The following is a 9,674-nucleotide window of genomic DNA, read 5'->3' as shown; positions in this document are numbered from 1 at the left end:
CTAAGACCTCAAGGTTGGCGCCACTCAAGAAGGACGAGGACCCTGAAGGTACAAGGTCAAGAGTCGAGCTGTCGTGGGTGTCGGGGAAGGACTGTGGGGTTGCTTATATGGATTACTGTTAGGAAGATGGCGCTGGCGGTAGGCTATTACAGCGGCTTACAGTGTGGAGTTGACACGTTTCGGGTTCGGACGTCATCTGCTGCCGAAATGTAGATTAAAAGAATTACCCCCATCCTCGCTGTCGAGTTACGCATTAAGCAATTATATAAATGGACATACAAACGCCTGTAAATAAGTACAAAAACAAACGTAAATGACACTTCGGTAGGTAAGAAAATTACAATATTTTAACAGGTGGAATAATGTGTTTATCCCGAGACTAGAAAGCATCCTCTGCACGTCTAACTCAACCGAGCATCATCAACTAAGCTTATTCAAAATAACCTTCTGTTTTATAAGAATTTGGCAGTCAACCTTAACACTTACATGCAAATGACGTATCACTAACCATCTCTGTTCTGCATCGTCAACTTAGTCCACTTCCTCTCTCAAAGTAGATAACAAAAACCATACATGTATTGCGAATTTACGGACACGAGAGGTTCAGAGAAACAACCACATTTAATGGGTTTACAGACATACGGACTAACAAACAAAAAGGAGTGTGACGAAACAGTACACTGTGTGAGCAGGTGACAGATAACCTAACTTAACCTAACTAATCGAAAGTTTACCTGCATATCGGACAAACCACGCAATCAATTATGGTACATATTGTTAATTTAACTAATCCGAAACTAACTTAACCAAATATAACTCACCTTAATCAAACATTTACTAACTTAGCCAAATCTAACCAAACCAACATCATGCACTTTGCTTCAACACGTAACTCAGTGAAGTCGTTTCATGCATATCCTGGCGACGACAACCACACCGTAAAAATGCTAAATGTCTCTGTTTTATCTATACAGGTAAATGTTGCCAAGTCTGACACAAACACATGAAGGCCAGCAATAGATACGTGGCAGAGGTATTGTTTTGGACGGTCTGGATTAAACCAAGGTGACAGTGATCGAGGCGTTAGACAGTGTAGCCAGACAGGGAGGCGGCGCGGGTCTATTATGATGCACCTTACATGGATAGGTATGAAGGCAGGCACGTCGAACTGGTAATAATGACTGCTTTGTGATGTGAAGCCTCGACGTGTTGCCACTGTGGTGTGTAGCCGAGTTATGGGCACCAATACTCGCGCCATCACCAGGCAAGAAGGATCACCAGACGAGATGGATCACCAGAGAGAAGGATCACCAGGCGAGATGGATCACCAGAGAAAAGGATCACCAGGCGAGATGGATCACCAGATGAGAGGGATCCCCAGGCAAGAAGGATCACCAGGCAAGAAGGATCACCAGGCAAGAGGGATCACCAAGCGAGGGCAGTGAAAGGGATCACCAGGCGAGGACAATGAGAGGGATCACCAGAACAGTGTGAGGGATGCGCATCGTCCTGGTGCTGAAGGTCGCTCGTGATGCTCTGGTAAACCTGGTGAATTATGACTTCATCTCTGGTGTTTACTGTTAACGGCTGTCCATCTACCCCCCCCCCTCTCTCTCTCTCTGTTTACACTAATTCCATACACTAAAATCAAGTATAGTATTATTTCCTTACCTTCAAGGCGTGAACTACCACCACCACCTCAGAAAAGCACCTACAACACAGGGTCAGGAGGCGGCAGGGGAGTTGAGGTTGACGAGTTTCTGGTTACACTTCCTCCGTCATAACTTCCTGTTGTTCCAGCTTTGACATTTCCGAGGTGAAGAGGCGACGTTTTCTCTACCACTCTCTCCCTCTCACGCTGGAGAAGATAGTTTGAATGGCACTTGATTCTCCTCAGGGTTAAAATATCGGTGTGTTGGACGTTTGAAATGATTTAAAAGGTGTTGGTGGATGTGTGAGAGGACTGAAGACAGGTTTATGTAGGTCAATCAGGAAATTTTCAAGAGACTAATAATATAACACCAAAGGTTTAGCGAGCTGGAGGGAGGGAGGGAGGTAGGTACGTCTGCTGGCGATATAGAAAGTAAAATGTGAATCGAGATAGTACTAAGCTGGCAAGTGTTCCTACCGATTTGAAACTGGATATGATTGGAGGTCTCCCTTCAGATTTGTTGGTGTAATAGGACAGCTAAATTATTGTTTATGAAGCAACCACAATGACAAATACAATCCCCTTTCCTCCGAGAAGCGCTGAGAACACCTTATAGTTTATTATGACGGTAAGAGTGATATTTCTTTAACTAACACAAGATGCGGCCAGTGTTTCGAATAGGACCGGTAAATAATTTTTTTCCCATCAAAGCAGATGATACGAACTCAAACTAATCTAACAATCTTGGTTTGGTTAGGTTTGGTTGGTTTGGTTAGGTTAGGCTGGTTTGGTGTGGTTTCGTTAGGCTTGTTTGGTTTGGTTAGGTTGTTTTGCTATTAGAAAAAACTGTAAATTGGTGTAGTTCTCCTGTTTGTGGTAAATTTATATACACAGAACATTTTGTGTTATCGGCTTCCAACAGATCACGAACAGACGCAGATTTTCCAAGCGCTACCTTTCAGTTGCGTAGATTCTCTAGTTACGGGAATCGTATACAAGAACACCTAAACAGAACGAGATACTGTATTCTGTCTTAGATAACGATAACCAAAATCTATAGACTATATCCTTCCAGAATACAAAGACCTTAATGTCCTCCAACTATTATGCCACTCCAGTCCGTATAGATATAGGTATGCAGTCTTGTGTGCTGCCTGGTGAGTCTGTTGTGCTGCCTGGTGAGTCTGTTGTCTTGTGTGCTGCCTGGTGAGTATGTCTTGTGTGCTGCCTGGTGAGTCTGTTGTCTTGTGTGCTGCCTAGTGAGTCTGTTGTCTTGTGTGCTGAATGGTGAGTCTGTCTTGTGTGTTGCCTGGTGAGAGGATGACACCATTATGTTGCCTCGTGAGCTTGGTGCATTTATACGCTACCTGTTAAGGCTGGTTCAGCTCCTTGCGTTGGTGGTGCGTATCAGGGACGGCCCACGCTGGTGAAGCCCTTGAGGTGCTCTGGTACAAAGGTCACAGGTGCTAATCCTTCATCGACCAGCGTGCCATCACCCAGTACTGGAAGGGTTGGGACGGTGCCAGCCCTTGATGATGAGTGTGTGTGTGATGATGATGATGATGATTAGCAATACAGTTGTAGTAGTAGTTTGAGATATTTCAGGAATTATATACATTATGCTTCTTTTAAATACACTCCCGGGTAAGGTCTTATGTGGTGTATGGCGTCTTCTTGGGGTGAGAGTATACCCCACGGTTAGCGTAATAGGTGGTGGATGGTGTAGCTCTGGCAGTGTCAAGTGTGTGGGATGGTCAGGTCGTTTGAGTTTGATAGAAAGTGCAACAAAGGAACAGTAGTAGTATAGCTTTGCAATAAATAAATGAGAGAAATTTATCAACACTCAAACATCTGTTCCATAGTTTTATGAAAGAATTTGGATCATCATCTGTTACTTCAGGATCTTTGGTCATTTGGGTGTCCGTGAGAAGGCACTCTCATTGCTCAGTCATGTTAATATTATGAATTTTTAAATCGACTCTCTATCTTTGTTGTTCTGACTAAATAAACTGTTTCAATATCAATATCAAGATATCTGCCAGAGCGATTTCAATATGTGATTGTTGGTGGAACCATTTTTCAGACCTAAGTTTGGAGTCCCACGGGGATCATTCTTGGGATCACTTCTGTTTACAGGATACAGTAGTCTTGCATCTCTGTTGGATGCTCATGGTGTTGCCTACCATTTCTATGCCGATGATACAGATTTATGTACAAATAATAAATGTTGAGGATATTGAGGAGAAAACTTAGCTGAATAAACAGCAAAACCGAGATTATCGTCATCCAAGGAAATAGGAAAGGAGACAGCACAGATGATTTTGGCTCTTTAAACTTTGGGGGAAGTACAACTCAGCCCTGTCGATTCTGTTCGTAATTTTGGAGTGTACTTTGACTCAAAACTAAATTTTAAAGACTTTAATTTTCGAAATCAATATGCTGTTAAACAATTTTCGGATATAAAGTGACTTTTTTTGTCTCGGGTTGACTATTGTAACTCTTAATGGGTCTGCCTGCCTAAGTATCTACTAACAAAAGTTCAAACAGTGTTGAATAGGGTTGCCAGGCTTATTTTGCTCTCACCAAGGACTCCCACTACCCCATTCTTAATTGAATTATACATTGGCTTCCACTTAAAGCTAGGATAGAGTTTGTAGTGGATCTCTCCCCTACAACTGCATAGCCGCATTCCAATGCGACAGTATCCTAGCAACCAGCGAGCTGCTCAAGGGGGGGTCGCCACCTGCGAAGTTTGCTCTAGCAACGGAGCCCATCAACCGGCGAGTTCCCACGGGTTTACTTCCGGCTGCTGTGTATATAAGCTCTGTCTCTCCATTGAGATGCATTCTACCCTATGTTCCTGAACACGCAACACCTCCTCCGAGCAAGCTCCTCGCTGTCCTCCAGCTCTCATTCAACCTGGAGGACAGCAACACGCAACATCTCTAACGAAGCTCCTGCACAGATACCTCCTCAAGCACGCTACTCACTGAACGTGTCTCTTGAGCAGGCTTCTCACCACACGGCATCTCCAGCCTCAGACTGTCTTGTATATAATATATTTTATATAAGAAAACCACCACCTAGAATTTCCATCCATCCATCCTGAGTGCTAGACACATAACCTCACGAAACCCTACAAGTTCAAACTCTGTCTAATGACATTTAAAACACTCATGTTTGGTGAGCCTAAGTATTTGGCCAACCTACTAATTCCACTGACTACATATTCTAAAATAATTTTACGTAGTCGTGATGATCCTTCAAGCCTTGAGGAAACCAGAGCAGTATGTGAATGTTCTTTCGCTGCCCGATCCTTTTCCTATACAACACCTAGATTGTACAATCGGTTGCCGGCATCCATGAACCAGCTGACTTCTGTGGAGACCTTTAAGAAACAACTAAAGAACTTTTTTTTTAGGCTTATGATCCTGAACAGAGTACAGTGGCAGGGAATTACAGGGTTTAGGAAGTGTTATTTATTAAAACTTAAGGGTACATGAATGACAGAAGCTAAACTCACTTTTTGGTGATTTTTTATTGTAGTGCAGTATTTCTTTTTATTCTCATGTCTTTGTCTTTGTAGTCTTTCGAGAGCTGGTGAATTCTTTAGAATAACTGGCACTTTTGAGAAACAAAAGACCAGCTATTATTATTATTATTATGGGTCAAAAGTGTGGAAACTTTCAGCAGATACCAGAAAGAAGTTGGAAGCCTTTGAAATGTGGTGTTATAGGTGTATGCCAAGCGTAAACTACACTGGCAGGGAAACAAATGAAGAAGTGCTAATATTAGCAAAAACTTTTGGAGAAGTACTTAAAATGTACAGAAAAAGAAAATTTTGATACGTTGGTCATGTAATTAGGGATGAGGGGATAATAATAGAAATATTAATGGACAAAGTTGAGAGTAAGAGAACCAGGGGAAGGCAGAGAGATGAATTAAATTAAAAACTGGTTCCCCAGAGATCCAAAACCTTGGAGGTTTGGTAAAAATAGCCCGAGAACGTTTAGGGTGGAGGACTGTGGTCGCCAACCCTCAGATATGAAGACGGTACTCTGATTGATTGACCTGTTCTACAAGGGTGCAGGAGGTAATAGCAGATGGGAGGGGTTGAGCAGTATTGAATTTTAGGCTGCAGATTTGGAGAGGCTGAGAAAGTTATATGAGCAGTGGGCTTAAAGATTCAATGGAGAAAATACTTTTATGTGGAGAGGATGGTGGTTAAAAACACTGTACAGGAGTGCGACAAAGGGAGCTGAAGTGATAGGAAGGCAAAATATACCCTGAAATAATGAAGATGTGAGGGGAGTGGATCAGAATAGAGGCACACTTAAATATAACGGACCAGCATTTTGTCTTGTGGTTGACCTCTTCGGTGGAGTTCTCAGATGAAAATAAACAACAAAGATATAGATAAAAATATAGATATATATCATCAAAATTCATTCTCTAAAAGTTTCTAAATACAGTAGGGTCGGGATATATTGCAAGATAGGGTCCAAGGATGTTCGCCATATACTAAATCGCTATATATAATTACTGTACCTGTCATCAATGGGGAAAATAAGGCTAGGTTCTGGAGGCCAATAAAAGTGACTAAACGAGTTTATTTTCTTACTAACTAAAGCACCAATCAACACTAGACTCGGGAACACCAGACTGTTTCAATATCAATATCAAGGAACACCAGACTCGGCAGCTGACACGCCATCCCAGGAACACCGGATACGGCAACAGAAACCACAGTGCCACCCTCACTTGGCATTCCCACACCTACATAAACGAACAAACCAAAAATATTAGTTACAGTATTAAATCTTTTCCATTCTCTTCAATTCACTTTTCACGTCACTAGCAACCCATTTAAACTCACCTTAGAAGTCGGAATCTGCAGCAGTCGGCTGCTGACTCATCACTTGCTCAGAAAGACTATGCGGGCGAGCGTGAATGCGTGAGTGAGCAGCCACGGTGGCGCCTCTGGTGAGCAAATAACGCATTTGTTTGCTTTGTTGGTAAATTTGAAATATTTCCTGCCCGATTTCCCTCGCGAAATAAAAGATTTATCGCTATACAGTGATATCTCCATTAGCCAGAACACTTTTTGCAGAGCACTTCTGGGAATGAGAGATTTCCGGGTAACGAGACGACTCTCTCAAAGCCAGAAAAATATCCCTCATCTCCGGAATTTTCCAATTAACAGAAAATTCTTCTCAGAAATTTCAGAAATTGCCCATTACATCATCTCTTAAACCCAGAAAAATATCCCCCATCCCTGGAATTTTCTGGAAAAATTTTCTTGGAATTTACATAAAATGCGCCTAATTTTCATCTCTCAAACCCAGAAAAACTCCCCCATCCCCAGAATTTTCCGGAAAATCGTTCCCAAAGCCGTAATTTTCTGGAAAATTATGATTCTGGGAACAGTTTTCCGAGAAAATTTCAACTCCAGCTATCAGAGAGTTCCGGGTTTGAGGGAATCCGGCAAACAGAGATTTTACTGTACAGGGTACATTGGAAAATACAGTACTTTCAATGTTTTCTTTCACCCACATTGAAATTTCAGTTGCCAGCACTAATTCCACTATTCAAAGGATGAACATCCTGGAACATCATTCTTTGTCAATTTAAAATTTTGTCTATTCATATTCAAACTTTGGAATAAGGATACAACTTACTCGTCATTAACCCCCATGACTCAGTCCCCATTGTGACATAATTACAGTACTGTATTTTGCGGTATTGTTTGAATCGCTACATTATGTTGCCAAGCAGGCTTTTATCTTTCAATCACTCACCGAAGGGTCAAGACGTACCTGGCGCTCCTCTAGGAGCAGCCAGATCAACTGTTAAGTTGGCTCATACCAACCCCTTCCCCTGAACCCTCCTCCCCACCGGAATATCAACAAGTTCTCGCCAGAAGTTACAATTTCATTTAGGAAAGGAATGGAACCAGTGTTAAACAGAGGTGAACAGTGGTGAACAGTGCTTAAGTCAGTGAGAACAACTCAACAGTAACAGTTGTACCCAAGTTAACCTTCACACAGTGAGGTCCCAGGTACCCAGTGATAACGGCCCGTGATAACCAGCGATGTGTTAATCCGTCTACGATAGGAAGGCCTGGGACCAAACCTCACTCATATAACACCATCTGTGAGGGAATTACTACACCACGTGAGGACCCTCATAACACCATCTGTGAGGGAATTACTACACCACGTCAGGTCCCTCATAACACCATCTGTGAGGGAATTACCACACCACGTCAGGTCCCTAATAACACCATCTGTGAGGGAATTACTACACCACGCGAGGACCCTCATAACACCATCTGTGAGGTAATTACACCACGTGAGGTCCCCCACAACACCATCTGTGAGGGAATTACTACACCACGTGGTCCCTCATAACACCATCTGCGAGGGAATTACTACACCACGTCAGGTCCCTCATAACATCATCTGAGGGAACCACTACATCACGTGAGGTCCCTTCTAACACCATCTGGGAGGGAGTTACTACACTACGTGTTTGCTGTTCAACACGTACAATCCTCCATTAATCTGTATGTTCACTGTAAGTTCCTTTACCTTTCTCTAATGAAGGCTTTTGTTAAACCACCAATGTATGTAATAAGTCATTTATGTCCAATGTATATTTTCAGCCTTCGGGCTGCAGAACTTTTTCAACAAACCGTTAATTATTATTATTATTATTATTATCTGTCTCCCTTCTCAGTAACATCTTAGTTTTTGTGATGGAAGAATCTACTTCACATACCTCAACATATTGTATTTTTCTACCCCCCCCAAGCACAAGTGTACTGTAGTAGGGGTCTAGAGCATCAGCAGATACATGATAATTGTAAATAGTAATAACATAATAAAAACAAGTGTCGTGTACTTCATGATGACTACAGATCAGTGTTGTGTCTTTCCTCAGACATGCACAAACCACACAGGGAACTTTGTCTTCTCGACTCCGCAACAATATTCTTCCTAATAATCTCTATGAAGCCAACCTGTGATAAGTACATTTGTAAGATTTGTTTATTATTTTTCCAAGTACTGTATACCTGGTTGGGGGGGGCTTGCATATGCCTACCATAGCCCATTGCAAGGGGGGGGGGGATTAAAGACATGCTTTACTGTACAGTAGTACTGTGATAATCCACTGTATTTATCATTCACTATCAAACTTATTCGTCTCTCTTCTGATTCCAATACTGTTTATTGAATTTACCCAAATTTCATAAACAATGAATATTCCCCTCATTCTATTACATGTAATACAGGCACTGTATAGGTATATTGGTTCTAATTTATTGATAAATAATTGGCCATTTATAGAAGATGAGGTTAAGTTCCTATTGTTTTGTCCTCTATCAAAAATTTATTTCTTAGGTATGCATTCCTGAACAACAGGAATGCTTCATATACCCCAATATATTTTTTGTAAACAAATAAAATATTTTTAAAACACAAAAAGTCAGTGGTGTTTTTCACACTACTAGTACACAGAATTATTCAATGTCCCAACAGTACCCTCATTGCAATCTTCATGTTATTTTCATTGTTTCTCACAGCAGTCAGCAAGTTTAACCTTTTACTTTACTTTAAACGTACTGTAATATAAATTCTTTTCTTAGCTGAGCAGTCTTACTATATAGTACCTGAATGTTCTAAATTTTTTTGTGTACTCCACCTATTTTCCATGACAGGCAATCCTCTACTGGAACTTTTTGGTTTAAATTAAAGGCTGACCTGACTGAATTTGTATCTACTGTACTGAATATAATTATTCATAATTTTTTTCCCCTTTTGTTCAGTTTTAACACTGGCTTACGTATTAAGGAAGTAATACTGTACTGTCCACTGAAACATACAGTAACTGTGAATGGGTCGAAGATAGAGCACAAACTTTTATTAATCCCTGCAGAATAATGACCTCACTGTGTCAAGTACAATTTTCTGTTCAGCTGTAAACAAGGACAATTACTGTACAGTATACCATGAACAATGAC

Source organism: Homarus americanus, unplaced genomic scaffold (assembly GCF_018991925.1).
Source record: "Homarus americanus isolate GMGI-L3 unplaced genomic scaffold, GMGI_Hamer_2.0 scaffold6317, whole genome shotgun sequence".
Taxonomy (NCBI): Eukaryota; Metazoa; Arthropoda; class Malacostraca; order Decapoda; family Nephropidae; genus Homarus; species Homarus americanus.
This window is presented reverse-complemented; position numbering follows the sequence as displayed.